We start from the raw sequence: 22,086 nt of genomic DNA on the forward strand, positions 1-22,086 counted from the left end.
GTCCATTTGGTATAATGTTTAATTTAAGGTTTGTGCTTCTTTATTGATTCTCTGTTTTGCTAATCTCTCCATTGGTGCAAGTGGGATGTTGAAGTCCCCTACTATTATTGTGTTACTGTCTATTTCCCCTCTTCTGCCTGTTAGTGTTTGCTTATGTATTGAGGTGCTCCTATGTTGGCTGTGTTAATATTTGCAATTGTTATGTCTTCTTCTTGATTGATCCCTTGATCATTATGTAGTGTCCTTCTTTATCTCTTATAATATTCTTTATTTTAAAGTCTATTTTTTTTTTTGAAATAAGGATTGCCATTCTGGCTTTCTTTTGGTTTCCATTTACACGAAATATCATTTTCCATCCTTTTACTTTCAGTCTGTCTGCGTCTCTAGGCCTGAATGGGTCTCTTATAGGCAGTATATATAAAGGTCTTAATTTTGTATCCATTCAGTCAGTCTGTATCTTTTGGTACGTGCATTTATTCCATTTACATTTAAGGTAATTATTGATACATATGTTCGTATTGGCATTTTCTTGATTGTTTTGTGTTTGTTTTTGTAGGTCTTTCCTTTCTCTTGTGTTTACTGGCTATGTAAGTCCCTTTAGTATTTGTTTTAAGGCTGGTTTGGTGGTGCTGAATTCTCTTAACTTCTGCTTGCCTGTAAAGCTTTTGATTTCTTCATCAATTTTGAATGAGATCTTTGCCAGGTATAGTAAGGTTGCTTATAGATTTTTCTCTTTCATTACCTTAAATATATCCTTCATTCCCTTCTGGCCTGCATAGTTTCTGCTGAAATATCTGCTGTTAATTATATGGGTTTTCCCTTGTATGTTACTTGCTACTTTTCCCTTGCTGCTTTTAATATTCTTTCTTTGTGCTTATCTCTGTTAGCTTGATTAATGTGTGTCTTGATACGTTTTGCCTTGGGTTTATCCTGTAAGGGACTCTGTGCTTCTTGGACTCGACTGACTATTTCCTTTCCCATATTGGGGAAGTTTTCAACTATAATTTCTTCAAAAATTTTCTGTCTTTCTTTTTTTTCTCCTTCCTCTGGGACCTCTATAACTTTAATGTTGGTGCATTTAAAATTGTTCCAAAGGTCTCTGAGGTTATCCTCAATTCTTTTCATTCTTTTCCCTTTATTCTGCTGTTCAGCAGTTATTTCCACCATTCTGTTTTCTAGCTCATTTGTCCATCCCTCTGCCTCAGTTATTCTGATAATGGTTCCTCCTAGAATATTTTTAATTTCAGTAATTGTGTTATTCATCTCTGTTTGCTCATTCTTTATTACTTCTATGTCCTTGGTGATTGTATTAACTGTGTTAAATGCTTCTTGCATTTTCTCCATTCTATATTCAAGTCTTTGGAGCACCTTTACTATCACTATTCTGAATTCTTTTAAGGGTAGATTGCTGATTTCCTCTTCGTTTATTTGGTCTACCTTGCTCTTTCATTTGTACTGTATTTCTATTTAACTTGCTCTGCTTGATGTCTCCTTTCCCCAGGCTTTAGGGTTGTATTCCTTCTTTCTTTTGGTTTTTGCCCTTGTAGGGAAATGTTTGTGTGGTGGTTTCTGTTGATTTCTTGTTAGGCGTGACTTGTGCCTGTTTTCTAGTGGGAGGAGATCAAGCAGATCAAACAGGTAATTACAGAAATAATGGGACATGTACACACATTTCCATACACACAGTTATAACCAGTGTTCTAAAGAAAAGAGTACAGGAGATTGACTTGGCTAACAAGGAAAACCAAAAGTTTTCCAGTTAAAAGCAGAGCTGGCTAATGCTGAATCTGGAAATCTGAACATAAGCAGAGGGCCAACTGGGGAATACAGCAAAGAGAGCTCAACAATGTAACTTACTCGGTGAAGAAAGAAAGAGTGAAGGGAAAAAAGGAGAATAAAAAAAGTAAGAGAGGAAAAAAAAAAAGAGGAGAGGGAGGGAAAAGAGAAAAGGAGGAGGTGGAAAAAAGGGTAAAAAAGAGAGAGAAAAGAAAATATAGAAAAGCAAAGATGAATATATGTATGTGGAAAAGATTTATATATATTCAGGAAAAGCTACGGCTGGTAAAGAACTATAGAAAAAAGTACAGGAGACTGACTTGGTTAACGAGGAAAACCAAAAGTGATAGCAACCAATTTAACCAATTGATATTGATATCAACCAATATCAGTCAAAAACAAAATAAAAAAACTCATCAAAAAAGCGTGTAAAATGAGAAAAAAGAAAAAAAATCTTAAAATGAATTATTTTTTGACAAGAGACACAAAGAGCTCCACAGAAGCCTCCACAGCACTGCAAAAGGCTCAAGTGGAGGTGAAAATGTTTAGGGGGAATAAACAGTGTCATTTATAAGGGAAAAAAAAAAAGTTCTCAAGGTCTTAGTTCTTCATGGTGGTGGAGTCTGCCCCTGTGAATGGAGTTGGGTCAGGGTCCTGTGATGCTTTCCTTGTTAGGGGAGCTTACGCCTTTTTTCTGGTTGATGGATCTGGATCTCATCTCTCTGAAGGGCAGGGCAGTGTCCAGTAGTAGGTCTATGGGTTCAGTATGCCTTTGGGCAGTCCTTCTGGCTTTGGCAGAGTTAGACAGGTCCATTTCTGCAGCCGCTTCAAAGTGGCCCTCTCAGCGTATCTGCGGTGCTGCCCGCCGCCTACTTGTCCCTGGGGTCATCGTCGGTGCTTCTGTCCCCCTGTCCCGCCCTGCACTGCTGGCTGAAGCTGGCTGGGAAGGGGCTTGTGTGGATCTTTTCTTGTGCCCTCTGCATCGCAGAGACTTGTGTGGGCTTCCCTCAGCCCCCTGAGCTTACCCTCTGTCTTGTGGGGCTTGTGCGCCCTGGTCTCGGCTCCCCGGGCCTGCCTTCTGCAGCACCGGCTTGTGCGCCCTGGTCTCAGTTCCCGCGGCCCGCCCTCTGTGTCGCGGGGCGTGTGTGCCCTTGTTTCACCTCCCTGGCCTGCCCACTTTTTCACAGGGCCAAGCGTTCTTCTTTCGGCTCCCCAGACCCGCCCTGTGGGCCACGTGGGTTGCGTGCACTGCCCGAGTCTGTATGCCTCACCTCTCAGGGCACCCGGGCCCGCCCTTTGGCTGCAAGGGTTGTGTGTACTCCGGAGGTTTGGACGCCACGTCACACTCGGCTCCCCGGGCCCGCCCTCTGCGCCACGTGGGTTGTGTGCAGTAGAGAGGTTTGTGTGCTCCTCGGCTCTCGGTTCCCTGAGCCTGCCATCTGGTTGGGGCCCCAGTTCATGAGCTGTTAACCGGCTGTTTTCTCTGTTTTCTGCCCTCAAGTTCCTGCTTTACCCCCCGCCCCCAAGACTCTGCAGCTCCCCGGTGGGCCCGCCTGCCAGCGAGCTTCTCTGGGCCCAGATCTCCTCCGCCTCCTCCTGCTGTGCCCGGCTCAGGGCACAAGTTCCTGCCCAGACGTTCTCTGTCTTTTTCCTTTTTATGACTCCATCCTCTCTCCTACCTCATTCCAGGGAGCCTAGCCTGTCCCCCTGGAGGCCTGGAGTCTTCTGCTGTTGTCCAGAGGTTGCTATGTAGGAATTGTTCCGTAACCTTGATGAGTTTTTGGTGTATTTGTGGGGAGGCTGGCAAACTCCCCATCTTGCTCCTCCACCATCTTCTTCTGCCTCTAATGTGCAGAACCTTTTCAGTTTGATCTAAGTCTCGTTGTTGATTTTTTTCTTTTGCTTTGTGATTTTTCTTGTGCTTTTCATGTCACATCCAAGGATTTGTTTCCAAACCTAATTTCTTGAAACGTTTTCTGTTTTCTTCTAGGAGTTTTATAATTTTAGATCTTATGTTTAGATCTTTGATCCATTTTGAGTCATTTTTGATACATGATACATAGTTTAGTATTCAAATTCTTTCTTTTGTATATGGATATCCAGTTTTTCAAATGCTGCTGCATAAGAATTTCACAGATGCAATAGTGGGTTCTTCTCAGTCAATTAGTTCATTTCTGAGGATAAACTTCAATCATTTGGACAAGGTGATGTTTGCAAGGTTTTAGGAGTCATCACTTGACAATTGTTTCCTTTCTTCCTCTATGTTCAATTCATGACTTCCTCATGTGGATTTTACTATTTAAATATTTATTGAATCCATCTATTTTTCTTCTGTGTTTCTGATCCAGTCCCACTGACCTTCACTGCCTCAAATATGCTTTTATTTTCTCTAGGAGCCCCACCTTGGTTCTTTTTACACCATCTTGATCCTTTGTTTTGTTTATTTTGGTCTTTGTTCTGATCTCATCTTAAACACCACTACTTCTGGAAGGCCTCCCCTGAGGCCTGACCTTCCTGAAAAGAATAGCTCAGGTCTTTTATTTTACATTCTCAAAGCATTGTATGCCTCTTCTTCATAGGAATGTAGTAAGTTTAGATTTGTTTGTGTAATTCTGGATAAACATTTATCTCCTTGATAAATGGCAAATTCAGTGTCAGCAGAATTTGTTGCTTGCCTGTCAAAACAGCTCAAAATGTCTGGTTCATAGCATTTGTAAATAATAATCTAGTAATAGTCACAATAATAATAGCATCAATGCTGAGTAGCTTTCAAACTGTGATGCTGGGGAAGACTCTTGAGAGTCCCTTGGACAACAAGGAGATCAAACCAGTCAATCCTAAAAGAAATCAACCCTGGATATTCACCAGGAGGACTGATGCTGAAATTCCAATACTTTGGCCACCTGATGTGAAGAACTGATTCGCTGGAAAAGATTGAAGGCAGGAGGAGAAGGGGATGGCAGAGGATGAGATGAGTAGATGGCATGACTCATTCAATGGATATGAATCTGAGCAAACTCTGGGAGATAGTGAAGGACAGGGAAGCCTTTCATGTTGCAGTCCAGCGGCACATGTTTCAGAGAGCTGTACGTGACTTAGTGACCGAACAGCAGCAATGATTCTACTAAGTTTTCACCATCTCTGTATTACCTTAGAAAAGCAAATGTGATTAAAATATAGCTCATGAAAACAATTTCTTTGAATGTTTATGAATTTTCACTTATATAATCTTGAATAAATTAAATAATTGTGTATCTGCTTTGGGTAACTTATTAGATAGGTAAAACTTATTACAAATAAGGGGTCTACAAAAAATGAAATCATATCTGTAATTTCACAGAGGAAACTGTATAAATAGCAACCAGTATTTCTTTAAAATTATTTTTGTGTTGAGACACATACTTTTCTCCTGCATTTGTAATCTTACAAAACTCAAACTGCATGAAGAATTCTTTTTAAACAATGATATTTTAAATTCTTTTTAAACAATAATTTTTCATTACTGGTGCCATTAGCAGAGTAAACAAAGAATGAGAATGTTATAAATTTATAGTGGAAAGTAAACCAGCCTTTGTATTTTTAAATGAATGAAATTAGAAAATTAAAGAAATCATTCCCCAAATAATCACACTATGGCTTAAATGTCATTTTTATTTTTCAGAAATTACCTGCAAGTATTTATTGGTCATATCTTCTTTTGAGGTCTTTGACTTCCATCACCAATGACATTCTCTGGCTTTAACTGTTGTGCCTGTGGTTTTATCTACCAATGGTCAACTGGAGAACATTTGCTTGGGACAACCTTTGAAAGGATGAACAGACCAGATTAACTTTATCAGTCTTTTAATTACAAATTGTGTGCATGCAATTCTGAGATCTTCAAGAGCATCCACAGGGTGCTGTGGAAGAGGAAGTGGTTGTTTTACTTCTTTAGAATTTGTTTGCAGTAGTTATCATTAACTTGAATTTGATTAATGGTATGTGTTGCTTGGGTTGAAGGAATAAAGAGTGAATCTTTTGCTACATATTGTACTAAAGATGCTCAGTGAAAATTTGCACATATATCTATAATTTATTTTAAAAAAGATATGCCTGGAGTACAAATATCAAAGTAATCGGTAAGATCGGCTGATTGAGTGAATTTTTCATTACTGGAAAAAAAATAGTCGTTCCACATTTTTTTATAGATACAGAGAGTGGTCTTGTTATCTACATAAACTAAGAGCCACCTGAATTTGCTTTATTTTGGAATCTGGTTTAACCTCCATGTTCTTTTAAAGAGACTGAAAAAGCCTTGCCGATGTCAGGGCACAGGACTGGATTCTGGGGTCCAGTGTTCACTTTAAGATGGGTGTACAAATTATTTTATGGAATAAGGGGAGAAATCTACTTTTATCTATGAATCTGACAGAATAATATTTTATCATCAGCCAGAATATGAAGGAGAGATTGCAGTGCAGCCAGTTGATTCAAATAGAAATGATGTTGTAGCTCAATTTCTTAGGGCAATAAACTAAGAAGCTTCTTTATGGTGTACAAAATAAATGTTTTTAAAAAAAGAAGCATTATGTGCTGTGTATCTGAGTACAGAGTAAAAAAAAAGTTGGATTTTTTTGTTATCATATAAGTAGGAAACATAGAGGCAAAAAGTAAAAACATACATGTATATCATATCTTTAACACACACATCTACAATTTTTTATAGAAAAAAATGGGAACCAACTGTCCATTTGTCACTCAGCTATATATCACTGATCTCTTTCTGCAATTTAAAATATTCATCTGTAAGGTTGTTTTAAAATTAACTTTTAAAGCAGCATAACCCTTTTATCTATTATGTAGTCAATTTTACTTTACATTTTGAAAAAAACATAATTGATCTGATTTAATTAGAAGAGGGATTGTAATCCACAAGATGACAACCCCACAGATCCAGGGCAAGTTCCTACTGCACAGTTCCCAGCATCATTTCAAATGCTGCGCAGTATCCACGATATTGCCACGTCATGATTTACTAAACATTTTCACTATTGTTGAGCATCATGCTGCTCCAAGTATTTCCTAGTCAAGTACAGAGCTGTAAACAATACCCTTGAGACTGATTTACATGCACATCCATGATTATTTCTCTGGAGTGATTTCTTGAGAGTGAAATTCCAGGGTGAAAAGTTAAATATTTTTAAAATATATTTTTAAATATAGATAGCTAAATTGCTCCCCAGAAAGGGCTTTTAAAATATCAATGTATCTCCCCAACAATAATGTTGGGAGAGTTTAATCACCAAAACATTGAATGAAGTATTGATTCAAGCAAGCACATGCTTGAAACTTGAAAACATTGCACTTAATGAAAGCAATCATAAAAGACCCCATGTTGTATAATTCCATTTATGTAAAATGTCCAAAATAGGCAAATTGTTGGAAACAGAAAGTAGATTAATGATTGCCTGGAGCTGGGGGGAACGAGGAACAGAGAGTGACTGCTAATGGATGTGTGGTTTCTTTCGGGAACAATCAAAATGCCCTAAAATTAGTGGTGATAGTTGCACAACTCTGTGAATGTACTGAAACCACTGTATTGTAAACTTTAGTTACTTTTATCTCAGTAAGGCTATTTTTTAAAAAAATTAGAAAATTGGACCAATGAAGGGAAAAAGATAGTAGCTCTGGGATTTGGCTTTCCATTAATAGTGATATTGCACTTCCCCCTCCCCCCTCACCAACATGTATTGTTCCTTTTTATTTCTTTGGTGAGTTATTTGTTGTGTCTCTCATTCTTTTCCTTTAAAAAGTATTCAAACTTTTCTTAATAATTTGTGTATTTCTTTTATGAAAGAGGATAATAATGTCTGTGTTTTAATATGTAACTTTCTAAATACAAAAGAAAATATCTTTAATATACTCTTTTTAAATTTAATATTCTGGGCACAATGATACCTATTTTACATCAGCAAGAGGCTGAAGCAGGGTTTTAATACCTTAATTTAATTCTAGAATCCCTGTAATTTTGATAATTCTTTGGGAAGTAAAAAGCAAAAGCTATTGATTCCATCTAAATTAGTTTCAGTGTTACAGGTAGTCACAGCCTGCAGCAGCTGGCATTTGCTCAACCCCTAAATTAAATGTCAAATGTAACTAGAGAAGGAGCACAACCTGGCAAGTGCCCTAACAACATATATCAGCTCAGAACATGCTTTGGAAAGTTAGAAGATGCAGCAAACAATTGATGGTGCTAAATGCAAGATGTGTCACTGGTTATTTTATGATAAGGTAACATTTAATTCCATACTGCAGGGTAAATTCAGAGAAGGCAATGGCACCGCACTCCAGTACCCTTGCCTGGAAAATTCCACGGATGGAGGAGCCTGGTAGGCTGCAGTCCACCGGGTCGCTAAGAGTTGGACACAACTGAGCGACTTCACTTTCACTTTTCACTTTCATGCATTGGAGAAGGAAATGGCAACCCACTCCAGTGTTCTTGCCTGGAGAATCCCAGGGATGGGGAAACCTGGTGGGCTGCCTTCTATGGGGTCGCACAGAGCCGGACACGACTGAAGCGACTTAACAGCAGCAGCAGCAGCAGGGTAAATTAATCAAGGACTAAAAATTTATTCTCTTACTGCTGAAAGAGATATTCATTGGGTAGAATAAAAAACAAAAAAAGCAACATTCTTTCAAAAATGCTAGTTTGAAACACTGAAATGTAAATTTTACCATGTATTTGTAAGAAACAACACTAATACTTGAGGGGAAAAATCAGCACGACTGTGTTAAATGTATGCATCAATTATAATTGTGTTAAATGTATGCATCAGTTGGGCTTCCCTTGTAGCTCAGTTGGTAAAGAATCTGCCTGCAATGCAGGAGATCTGGGTTCAATTCCTAGGTCAAGAAGATCCCCTGGAGAAGAAAATGGCAACCCACTCCAGTATTTTTGCCGGGAGAATCCCATAGACAGAGGAGCCTGGCAGGCTGCAGTCCATGGTGTTGGAAGAGTTGGACATGACTTAGCAGCTAAATCACCACCACCATCATCAATTATAAAATTCATCACAGGACTTCCTTGGTGGTCCAGTGGTTAAGACTCTGCCTGCCAATGCAGGAGAGGTGGGTTGGATCCCTGGTCCAAATGCCTTGGGGAAGGATTCCACATGCCTCAGGACAACTAAGCTACTGAGTCTGAGCACCCTAGAGCACTGCTCCACAAGAGAAACCGCTACAGTGAGAAGGCTGACCATTGCAACTAGAGAGTTCCCTAGCTCCCTGCAACTAGAGAAAGCCCGTGTGCAACAAAGAAGACCTGCTGCAGCCAAAAATAAGTCAAAAAGAAAAAACCCCGCTATTTTAGAAAAGCTACATCATGAAAGATATGTCTTAGTGTTGTGAATATGAGGTGTTGGATGCCTTTTGATGTTAAAGAAATGGTGAACATTGAATTGGTAGGAGACTTTGTCTCCCTAAGGAACATTGGGGCTTCCCCTGGTGGCTCAGACAGTAAAGAATCTGTCTGCAGTGCAGGAGACACAAGTTCAATCGCTGGGTAGGGAAGATCCCCTGGAGAAGAAAATAGCCACCCACTCCAGTACTCTGGCCTGGAGAATTCCACAGACAGAGGAACCTGGATCGGGCCATGACTGAACAACAACAACAATGAACATTAAATCCTTTTGTCCCTTAGTGTAAAAAGCTCATTTTCAACAATGGAGCCCAGAAAATGGTGCATTGCATGCAGATGATGATTTTAACTAAGGAAGGAGTAGAACGACAGAGGCCAGATTATAATCTATACTGTTATGCTTATTGTGAATTTGTTATCTGGCCAAACGGAGGCCTTCAAATGCAATCCAAGAGCTAATTAACTGTAAGTTACTGCTTGCTAGTCACTATACAAAGAGCCGGGATGCAAAGCTGAATAAGTCCTTGTTCACTGTTGCTGCCCTCGGGGAGATTTATACAATTGTTTTCTTCTGTTTGTTTGGGGGAGAGACTGGGGAGGTAAGTACAAAATTTTAATTTGCTCCTTTTAAAAGGTGAAAAGAGGGGTCGTTTCTCTAAGATTAAAGTAGGGTGAAGCAGAGACAGGAGTGGTAGAGAAGTCTGGGCCTAAAGAAAGAGCACCGGGGAGAAATCAAAGAATAGGTAAGAGCAAACCCTCTATGAAGGAGATGTTGGGGAGGGAAGACTTCTGGGTCAGGGGTAGTTCAACAGGCTCTGAGTCATGGGGAGAGCAGAAGCATGCTTTGCAGTGGGAAAATTGATGATACATCACAGCACAAACAAACAACCTTCTCAAAGAGTGGGTCACATGTCGAGAATGCTGAGAACAAGAGCAGGCAGGCTCCCTAGGAAGCCCTGTGGGGATGAAGGGAACTGATCTGGGGAGAGCAGTCAGAACACCATAGGAAGTTTGCAAGTAAACACATTTTTCAGACTCAGTTGAAAACATGTCTATTTAACACTTCCCATATAAGGACCTAGGAATGCTTTACTGACATTTACATTGATAGCTCCCTTGTATTCCCAGCGACAGAAACAGAATTGGAATGATTTGGGGAGCTGTCTCTTGTCCTGCTGTTTGATGGAATTTATTTCCTTTAAAAGAGAGACAATATAGAATCAGGGTCATGTTAACAATAGGGTGGTAACAATAAGAAGAGAATTTTAGATGATTTTAATCCCAAATTACATAAAATGGGAGGCCATGAACAGGTTTGGTGACTTTTAGCTTTGTAACACACTTCTGACGTGGAGAGACCAGCACTTTCATAGGGGACTCTATGGGGTTTTGATGAAGGGTAATGAGATTATATTTGTGCTTTGCACTTCTTGGAAGTGGTACAGGGCATTCACACATAAGTACTACACAGTTTTAGGTTTTTACAAAACTATAGTGAATATGGAATAAAGTGAGGCTTGAGTTTCTAAGGCTAAAATTTCATCCATTTTGGAGGGAAACCATTTTATCCAAGATTTGGTGTATTTCATCTACCAGTTTGACTTTTCAACTGTTCTTGTAACGTCTCAGAAGGCACCCTGCTCACAATTAAAATAGGAGTTTTAACAAATTTCTTAGGAATTGGGATTTGGAAATAAAAGACAACGTATATGAGTCTGCAAAGATACATGTAAAAATGTTTGCTTATGTATTTTTTTTCTAACTTTGCTACAATAAATACGTATATTTGTGCCTAATACCATAACCACTACAAAGAGGAAAACTTCAGATTTGAAGGATAAAAAACGACCACGATGGAAGACTACATTTGTAATTCTTTTTGTTGAAGTGTATCTTTCCTACAGAGAGAAACTTTCCATGTAAAAACTCATTCTTGAGCTTTCAGGGCATATGAAAACAACAGATGCTGCCAGAACAGTGGGAGACAGCAGATGGGAGCCAGAGGAGGGAGAGGAGGGGTAAGAGAGCACAAACATGGGGAACTCGGCGGGCAGCGGGCAAGCGGAGATCCAAGTGCAAGCCCGTAGGAGGCAATGGGACATGCAACTTGTTGGGATTTTAGAGGCTGTTGAATTCCAACCCTTATCCTTTCGTAAAACATGCAGGCAGAGGGTTGAGATTTGCCAACGGTCCCAGAGCCTGCTCTGTGTCAGCACTAAACTCTCCGTCAATTATTTTCCTATACCCTGTGGGTCTCTGGCTGGATTCAATTTGTGACAGGAATCCTTTCCCCATGCAAGTGTGACATAACAATCTGGAATTGTGCGCTTTTCTGTTTCTAAGATAGCTGAAAAGAATCACAAGGAAAACTCTGAGAAATCTATAAATGACAAAAATCCCAAAGATGGAAAACAACTCTGTAAATCCTCAGCTCTCTCCTCTATGTCTCTTGTGCTTGGCGCTCCAGCTCGTTAGCAAGGTCTCTCATTTTTTACATCATCTTATTTTTCAGTAGGAGGAAGATTTGCATTGTGATTCAGCATGGTCTCATCTCCTGGGTCTGAATCCTAGACTCTAGAAATGAGGTATAATATTGAGCTAGGTACAAAATGTTTTGTGCCTCAATTTTCCCATCGGTAACTTGAAGATTATAAAATAATCCTTACTTCCCATGGTGGTTGAGAGAAGTCAATGATTTGCTTAAAAGAGTGAAAATGGGATACTTAGAACAGGGCAGACACTTGAAGTGTCCAGCACCTATTAACAGCTAATGTTATTTCAATCTCTACTCCTTTGAGTGTTTTTGCCTCTGCTACAAATGGCCAATTCGCCTTTCACATCTCAGTTCCTCTAGAAACGTTTCCAGACTTTCACAGACTGCCTTGGATAACTTCATTTTTGCTCCTTTGAGCTTGTGCATACATCTATTAGAGCAATTATACTGAGCGGTATAACAGAAGAAAATACCGGTCTCATATTTAAACCGAAAATGATTTGTAGCTACTTTTGTTTAAGGTCCCCCACTGAATTTAGTAAATCTGAATGGGAAAATAAATATCCATGCTACTCTTTTGCCTTGTAAGGAAACTCGGGGCAGAAATTTCTTAAGACCGCTGACAGATTCTCAGGGCTGCTAAAGAATGGAGAACGGTTACTCGGCAAGGCTCTTAATTAAAAAGAGGTCTCTGGATTTGCAAGGTAGCGTGAAGTGAGAAGCTTGTCTCCAGAGTTCAGGGTAAGTGGGATATCAGAGGCCTCTGAGGACAGTAAGGTCTGAGCAGCATGATGATGTAAAATACAATTGAGCGACATCACCTATTTATACAAATGCCATGGAATGGTAAAGTGTGCATGTGAATGACGGGAAGAGTCTCAGTTCTATGGCTGGGTCAGTGCAGTCAAGTTCTGGGTTCCCAAATATCACTAACATAATCTGTGATAAGACAAAACTGAGTGTATCTCTTACCACAGTGAGGAAGCACCTCACCTCGACAGAGCTTTGGCACTGCCTTGGATCGGGAAAAGCAAGGTCAGAACTTATAGAGAAGTGGACGTTTGGTGCAGTGTGAAAGTGTGTACAGGACAGTAAATAGGTCTGTTCAACTCAAGTAGGTGCTCAGAGCTAAATTTTACTAGGCAACATGTAAGCAACCCCTAGAATTCTTGAAAGACTAGAAGAGACCCAGGGTTGAACATATGAAATGAACTTTGGGCAGTTTAATCAACAGTCTTCAGCAGTATGCCTTCCATTTCACCCCTGGTCAAGGTTGACAGTGACTCTGCAATTACCAGACCCAACACCCTTTTCAGGAGTCGCCTGATTGTTACGCATCTTGCTGTTGCTCTAGCGGTAGCAGGAAACCTTCCATCTCTTCTCTAAACTCCTGCTGCCGTCTTCTCTTTCATCAGACATTTCGTAACTTGCAGGCAAAGACTTCTGAGGCCCCTCTGCACTTTCTATGAAAATACTGAGTATCAACTTGGAGTAGAAGGTGGTTCATTGTGGACCCTTGGTAGTTACCTATCTCTCCAACCTCCTGACTTGGTGAGCTTTATTCTTTGACCTCGTTTTCAACTGCACAGAACACTGCCAACCTCTCTGCTTAGAAAGTACCTGTGTGGTCTTTCCCCCTTCTAGCTAATGACACTTGTCTTTTAACACACTAATTCATCTTCCTTCTCTGATAGTTCTTTCTTGATAACACACTGGCTACATCAGTAATATATATATATTTTTTTATCAGTAATATTTAAGGTACTGAACTTGGGAGTTTCCTGGTGGCCCGGTGGTTAGGATTTTGGGCTTTCACCTCCATGGTCCAAGTTCAATCCCTGGCCAGGGAACTAAGATCCCACAGTCACATGGCATGGGAAGAAAAGAACAACAACAACAAAAAGAGTGAAGTAATGAGCTTAACAGATGGTGCACATGAGCTCCAGCCAGTCAGAGCGACACGGGGCGGAAACAACAGTATAAAGTGCGGCTGTCCCGAGTGGATCTGCCCATTCTTGTGTGATGTGTTCCCTGACTCAGTAGACATATTCTTTACTTGTCTGTTCCCAAGGCCATCTTACCCTGAGACTGCAAGCCTCATGAGAGCATGGACCACAGATATTAATTTCTTTACTTCTAGAACCTAGTCATAATAAAGGCACATAGAGATTACTAATGTTTACTGACACTAAGAATGAGAAATATCAGAGAGGACTGAATGCAGCCTTGGCAAAAAAAAAAAAAATTATTCAAATATTTACCTGATGAAGAAAGTATGGCAGAAGTTAAGTAAATTTGCTTGTATTCCCACAGGTACTATGTAGATTCAAAACCGAGATAGCTGATCTCAAACTCAAGTTCCTGGTTTGCTCTGGGACTGGGGCTGGAAGCAACATAGGTCATCATTCCCTCTTCTCTCCAACACACTGTGGCATGCAACCTCACTTTGGAGTCTTCACTTCCAGGTTCACTTGCAGCTTCATTCATTTATTCCTGTGTCCTTCCATTGCTTTGTTCCTTAGTCTCTGCTCTCCTCCATGATTATTCTTTGAGAAAGAAAATATTTTTTTTTGTCTGCACTGTGTCTTTGTTGCTGTGCACAGGCTTCTCTACTTCTATGTGTGGGCTTATTCCCCTCAGCATGTGGGATCTTAGTTCCCGACCAAGGATTGCGCCCACATTTCCTGCATGAACGCAGATTCTTAACCACTGGACCACCAAGGAAGTCCCTGAAAAGTATTTTAAATGAACTGACACTTGGACATATGATTTAAAAAAGCAGGAACTTAAATAGATATTTGTACACCAGCATATTAGCCAAAAGGTAGAAGCATCCCAAATGTCCTTCAAGAAATAAATACAGTGTAGATAATAGAAGGGGAAACAATGGAAACAGTGAGAAACTTTATTTTTGGGGGGCTCCAAAATCACTGCAGATGGTAACTGCAGCCTTGAAATTAAAGGATGCTTGCTCCTTGGAAGAAAAGCTATGACCAGCCTAGACAGTATATTAAAAAGCAGAGACATTACTTTACCAACAAAGATCTGTCTAGTCAAAGCTATGGTTTTTCCATTAGTCATGTAGGGATGTAAGAGTTGGACCATAAAGAAAGCTGAGTGCTGAGGAATTGATGCTTTTGAACTGTGGTATTGGAGAAGACTCTTGAGAGTCTGTTGGACTGCAAGGAGATCAAAGCAGTCAACCCTAAAGGACAGTGCTCCTGAATATTCATTGGAAGGACTGATGCTGAAGCTGAAACTCCAATACTTTGGCCACCTGATGCAAAGAACTGACGCATTGGAAAATACCCTACTGCTGGGAAAGATTGAAGGCAGGAGGAGAAGGGGAAGACAGAGGATGAGATGGTTGGATGGCATCACTGAGTCAACGGATATGAGTTTGAATAAGCTCTGGGAGTTGGTGATGGGCAGGGAAGCCTGGCGTGCTTCAGTCCATGGGATTGCAAAGAGTTGGATATGACTGAGCGACTGAACTGACTGAACTGAGATAATACTACAATAGAATATTATTTAGCCTTTTGTAAAAAGAATGAATTTAAGATGTGTTCTGCAACAAGATGAGCTTTAAAAATAAAGTGAAATAAATTAGACATAAGGGAACAAATATTGTATGATTCTACTGACATGAGATACCTAAAATAGGTAAATTCAGAGAGACAGAGAGTGGACTAGAGGTTAAAGGGTGTGTGTGTGTGTGTGTGTGTGTGTGTGTGTGTGTGTGTGCTCAGTTGTGTCTGATTCTTTGGGACTCCATGGACTGTAGCCTGCTGTGCTCCTCTGTCCATGGAATATTCCAGGCAAGAATACTAGAGCAGGTTGCTGTTTTATCTTCCAGGGGAGCTTCTTGACCCAGGGATCAAACCTGTATCTTTTGTGTTGCCTGCATTAGCAGGCAGATTCTTTACCACCACACCACCTGGGAAGTCCCTAAAAGGGACTGGGTAGTGATTACTTAATGTGTACAGAACTTCTGTTTGGGATGATGAAAAAGTTCTGTAAATGAATAGTAGTAATGACTATACTAATGCCACTGAATTATACATTCAAAATCATAAACTTTATGTTTTAATATTTTACTGCAGTTAAAAATAGTACTGTAAGGCATGTAATAAAAGCTCTTAATAGTTGCCTCCCTCCATGTATCTTCCCATTTTCCAGTTTCAATCCTTAGAGTTAACCACTTGTTACTAATTTTCTTAAGTTATTCACCTCTGTATTTCTAAATATTTATATTTCTAATTCTTGATTTGTTACTTCTTGACAATGCCTGATTATGTCTTATGGCAAATGAGGATTTGGCTGTCATATGCTTCCTTTTCTAGAGATACAGGGGATGAAACTGGGAACTTGGGCTACAATTGGAGAGGAACAATTTGTACATTCACAAGAGAACACAGTGCCACAAAGGTGGTGCTCCTGGAAGAAGCAGATGATCAGCGTCGGGCAGAAATAAGCAACACCAAGATGAGAAAATAGGTGTAAGTGCTCGATTTGAGTACTTGAACGTCACGTTTTTCTTCTGTAATAATAATATGTATCATACCTTCTTCACAGGGTTACTATAAAGATTATAGTTAAATGTTCTAAATCTTTATAGTTAAAGATTGAGTTAAATGATACATATGAATGTATTATTCAGTTCAGTACAGTCGCTCAGTCGTGTCTGACTCTTTGCAACACCATGGACCACAGATACCAAGCTCCCCTGTCCATCACCAACTCCCAGTGCTTGCTCAAACTCATGTCCACCAAGTTGGTGATGCTATCCAACCATCTCATCCCCTGCCGTCCCCTTCTCCTCCTACATTCACTCTTTCCCAGCATCAGAGTCTTTTCCAATGAGTCAGTTCTTTGCATCAGGTGGCCAAAGTGTTGGAATTTCAGCTTTAGCATCAGTCCTTCCAATGAATATTCAGGACTGATTTCCTTTAGAATAGACTGGTTTGATCTGGCAGCCCACGAGACTCTCAAGAGTCATCTCTAACACCTTAGTTCAATTCTTCAGCGCTCAGCTGTCTTTATAGTCCAACTCTCACATCCATACATGACTACTGGAAAAACCATAGCTTTGACTAGATGGGCCTTTGTTGATTTGAACAAATCAAGTAATGTCTCTGCTTTTTAATATGCAGTCTAGGTTGATGATAGCTTTTCTTCCAAGGAGCAAGCATCTTTTAATTTCATGGCTGCAGTCACCACCTGCAGTGATTTTGGAGCCAAAAAAAAAAAAAAAAAAAGAAATGTCTCTCACTGTTTCCATTTTGAGTTTTCCAAATTTGCTGGCATATTGAGTGCAGCATTTTTATAGCATCATCTTTTAGGATTTGAAATAGCTCAACTGGAATTCTGTCACCTCCACTAGCTTTGTTCATAGTGATGCTTCCTAAGGCCCACTTGACTTCGCACTCCAGGATGTCTGGCTCTAGGTGAGTGATCACACCATTGTGGTTATCTGGCTCATGAAGATCTTATTTGTGTATTTCTTCTGTGTATTCTTGCCACCTCTTCTTAATCTCTTATGCTTCTGTTAGATCCATACCATTTCTGTCCTTTATTGTGCCCATCTTTGCATGAAATATTCACTTGCTATCTCTAATTTTCTTGAAGAGATCTCTAGTCTCTCCCATTGTATTGTTTTCCTCCATTTCTTTACATTGATCGCTGAGGAAAACTTTTTTATCTCTGTTGCTATTCTTTGGAACTCTGCATTCAAATGGGTATATCTTTCCTTTCCTCCTTTGCCTTTAGGTTCTCTTATTTTCTCAGCTATTTGTAAGGCCTCCTCAGACAACCATTTTGCCTGTGGATTTCTTTTTCTTGGGGATGATCTTCATTATTGCCTCCTGTACAGTGTCATGAACCTCCATCCATAGTTCTTCAGGCACTCTATCAGATCTAATCCCTTGAATCTATTTGTCACTTCCATTGTATAATCATAAGGGATTTGGTTTAGATCATACCTGGATGGTCTAATGGTTTTCCCTACTTTTGTCAATTTAAGTTGAATTTTGCAATAAGGAGTTCATGATCTGAGCTGCAGTCAGCTCCTGGTCTTGCTTTTGCTGACTGTATAGAGCTTCTCCATCTTTGGCTGCAAAGAATATAATCAATCTGATTTCAGTATTGGCCATCTGGTGATGTCCACGTGTAGAGTCCTCTCTTGTGTTGTTGGAAGAGGGTGTTTGCTATGACCTGGGCGTTCTCTTGGCCAAACTCTGTTAGCCTTTGCCCTGCCTTGTTTTGTACTACAAGGTCAAATTTGCCTGTTACTCCAAGTATCTCTTGACTTCCTACTTTTGCATTCCAGTCCCCTATGATGAAAAGGACATCTTTTTTAGATGTTAGTTCTAGAAGGTCTTGTAGCCTTCATAGAACCATTCAGCTTCAGCTTTCTCAGCATTACTAGTTGGGTCATGGACTTGGATTCCTGTGATATTGAATGGCTTGCCTTGGAAATGAACATAGCAGGTGTCATAGCAGGTATGAATCACAGTCCCAAATGTCCAGGGGCAAGAAATTTATTTTTTCATTGCAAGCTCAATTCCCTCTAATAATAGAAACTTCATTTTGGTCAGTTTGGGGTTTTCACATCTCCTTTCCTTTGCTTGCAGCTGAGTTCCTTGGATTCCATTTGGCTTATTTAGTCAATATCTGAAGACTCACCACATGCAAAACACTCAAGAAAAAAAAAAAGTTTGTTTTCTTTCACAAAGAAGCATGAAGTCCTGTACTTTCCTCCTTTTTAAAACTTTGCCTTGAATCCATTGTGATTCATGAAGATATCCAACTTTCTCTTGCATAAAATGTCCCATGACTTTGCTGCATGGTGTGACTTTCTAAGTCTACCACATAGAATGTGATGTGAATAGGATTGCATACTTGTGTAGTGCCTCTTCATGAAACACAGTTTATTTTTTGATGTTCATTTTATTTGTTTTGTGTTCCAACAGGGATGCACTCATATATATAAGAAAATTTCACAAATATGATTTTGATTTATGAAGCTTGCCACTGCAGAGAAAGGAACCATGCATTAAAAATAAAGTTATTCAGGAGTACTGTTTCTAGGCATTACACTGTTTAGTTATTCCCAAGTCTAGCTAGTTGTTTATGTTCTGTAAATGACTTCCAATATTCAGTAAATGTACTCTGAATGCATGAATGAATAAAAGAATAAAGATAAAAAGAAAATGATATGAAATAGCATTTAACTTTGTTCTTTGGTGGTTTAATGGCAATTGCCTGGCCTCCCCACCTGCCACCTCCACCTCCACCACTAATGAAAAGTTGGCTCTCTTTCAGAGTATCTGCTCAAAGTTGATTGTCTGAGATGCAGAATTCTCCTTTCCCTCTTCTGATGTGTTTTCCAGGCTGGACCACCTGCTTGGAACACCTTCCTGGCTTCAGTTCTCCAGACTGCTTTTCCCATTCTTCAGAGAACTCTTGAAACTGTGCAGCTCCAGATGAAATCACAGGAGGTGGCTTTCCAGAAAGGGAAGTGTGCTGGAGGATGGCCAGGAATGATTAATTTAAAGCCTGAGGTGAATAGAGAGAGGCACCCTGGAGATTTGAGGGTATTGGAGACTGTAGGGGGCAGGTCAGTGAAGGACTCAAAGCAGAACAAAAGGCTCTATAACTTAACCGAAAGGTGACTTGGAATTTCCTGCATACTTCCTGAAAGCAATGTGGGTTATTGTCTGCTTCAGTTGTCATGTATGAGAAATAGCAGCCTGGCTGGAGCTGCTCTCTCTCTTGTTCTTGATCTTTATTATCCCACTGACCTTATAATTTACATATATATTTACATCTATTACATAAATAATATATATTTATTTTATATAATTATACATTATATATTAATTATACAATATATTATAAATAAAATATAAATATTAAATATATAAAATTATATATATATATTAGGTCTGAATAAAAGCATTTCTAGTAGCCCTTCTTTCCATTCTTTCCCAACACAGGGAAGCCTGGCATGCTGCAGTCCATGGGGTTGCAGATTCAGACATGACTGAGCAACTGAACAACAAATCTTTCCCTAAAATCTATGCGTTCATGGCTAAATTGTATCTGTTCATTCCTAACCCATGTGTCTTTATCTTCCTACAGGAATATATGTGTGCTACAATTTCCAAAATCATTTGGTCTCCAGGCAGAACCTCACCTCCTTGACACTGTTTCACTCACTGACGATGTCACTGTTTGACCCGCTGACGATGTCACTATTTCACCCGCTGACGATGTCACTGTTTCATCTACTCTTTTCATTCTCCAGTTGCTAAATGTTTCCCTCTCTTAAAAGTTCCTCTCAAGTCTTACCTACTCCCCACATCTTGGTGATCAGTTGTCTAGGCTTGGAATACCTTCAAACCAAGTAAATTTGCACCTAATGTGCTTAATTACGTAAGTCCTGACATCTATTGTATAGATTCCAAATATTTGAGTAAAGTTTTTTTGGTATAAGAGTATCACATATTTATTTTAGAAAAATGAGAAAATGAAAAAAAAAATTAAAAGAAGAAAATTGTGATCAACTTTAATGTTATCATTTTATAAAGCTGCTGCTTCTTACATAAAAACATTTTATGGATTCTCCACAAAATAGTTTCACTTTCAATATTTTGATTGAACAAGTATATGATGAATAAAAAGTCACTGTGATATCAGCAATGCTTTTAAATAAATCAATAATTTCTTTTCAGAACAACACTACCCATATTTTTTTGAAAACTAGTAGGTCATGTATGACAGAGAATTTTGCCTAGTTTACACTTTGAGTTTGGTAACACCTATTTTCAAGGTCTTTTGTGTATTCTAGATTGACAAGCTTCCTTTTTTTCTTAAATGCAATATTATGTCATTGAGCTAGAGATTTGTAAATGCTAAGGAACTAGGCAAGCATTTAAACACATATACCTCTGTACCACTTGCACAGTCATGCAGGTATTTATTTACATGTTTTTAATGTTATATATAATGTATATTATGTCATGCTTATGTAATCTGTATAAAAATCACATGGTTGAAATATTTATACCTTTGGAAGTCAGTGTTTTCCAGGTGGACAGATTCAGTTAAGTTCAGTTCAGTCACTCAGTTGTGTCCGACTCTTTGTGACCCCATGAACCACAGCACACCAGGCCTCCCTGTCCATCACCAACTCCCGGACTCCACCCAAACCCTTGTCCATTGAATCTATGATGCCATCCAACCATCTCATCCTCTGTCATCCCCTTCTCCTCCTGCCCTCAATCTTTCCCAGCATCAGGGTCTTTGCCAATGAGTCACCTCTTCGCATCAGGTGGCCAAAGTATTGGAGTTTCAGCTTCAGCGTCAGTTCTTCCAATGAATATTCAGGACTGATTTCCTTTAGGATGGACTGGTTGGATCTCCTTGCAGTCCAAGGGACTCTCAAGAGTCTTCTCCAACACCACAGTTCAAAAGTATCAATTCTTTGGTGCTCAGCTTTCTTTATAGTCCAAAGTCTTTATATTTATAGTCTATAAATATATTTATAGTCTTTATACTCTCACATCCATACATGACCACTGAGAAAACCATAGTCTTGATGAGATGGACCTTTGTTGACAAAGTAATGTCTCTGCTTTTCAATATGCTGTCTAGGTTGGTCATACTTTCCTTCCAAGGAGTAAGCGTCTTTTAATTTCATGGCTGCAATCACCATCTGCAGTGATTTTGGAGCCCCCAAAAAACAAAGTCTGACACTGTTTCCACTGTTTCCCCATCTATTTGCCATGAAGTGATGGGACCAGATGCCATGATCTTAGTTTTCTGAATGTTGAGTTTTAAGCCAACTTTTTCACTCTCCTCTTTCAGTTTCATCAAGAGGCTCTTTAGTTTTTCTTCCCTTTCTGCCATAAGGGTGGTGTCATCTGCATATCTGAGGTTATTGATATTTCTCCCAGCAATCTTGATTCCAGCTTGTGCTTCCTCTAGCCCAGTGTTTCTCATGATGTACTCTGCATATAAGTTAAATAAGCAGGGTGACAATATACAATCCTTTTCCTATTTGGAACCAGTCTGTTGTTCCATGTCCAGTTCTAACTGTTGCTTCCTGACCTGCATGCAGGTTTCTCAAGAGGCAGGTCAGGTGGTCTGGTATTCCCATCTCTTTCAGAATTTTCCACAGTTTATTGTGATCCACACAGTCAAAGGCTTTGGCATAGTCAACAAAGCAGAAATAGATGTTCTGGAACTCTCTTGCTTTTTTGATGATTCAGCAGATGTTGGCAATTTGATCTCTGGTTCCTTTTCTAAAGCCGGCTCGAACACCTGGAGGTTCACAGTTCATGTATTGCTGAAGCCTGGCTTGGAGAATTTTGAGCATTACTTTACTAGTGTGTGAGATGAGTGCAATTGTGCGGTA

This window comes from Cervus elaphus, chromosome 1, assembly GCF_910594005.1.
Source record: "Cervus elaphus chromosome 1, mCerEla1.1, whole genome shotgun sequence".
Lineage (NCBI taxonomy): Eukaryota > Metazoa > Chordata > Mammalia > Artiodactyla > Cervidae > Cervus > Cervus elaphus.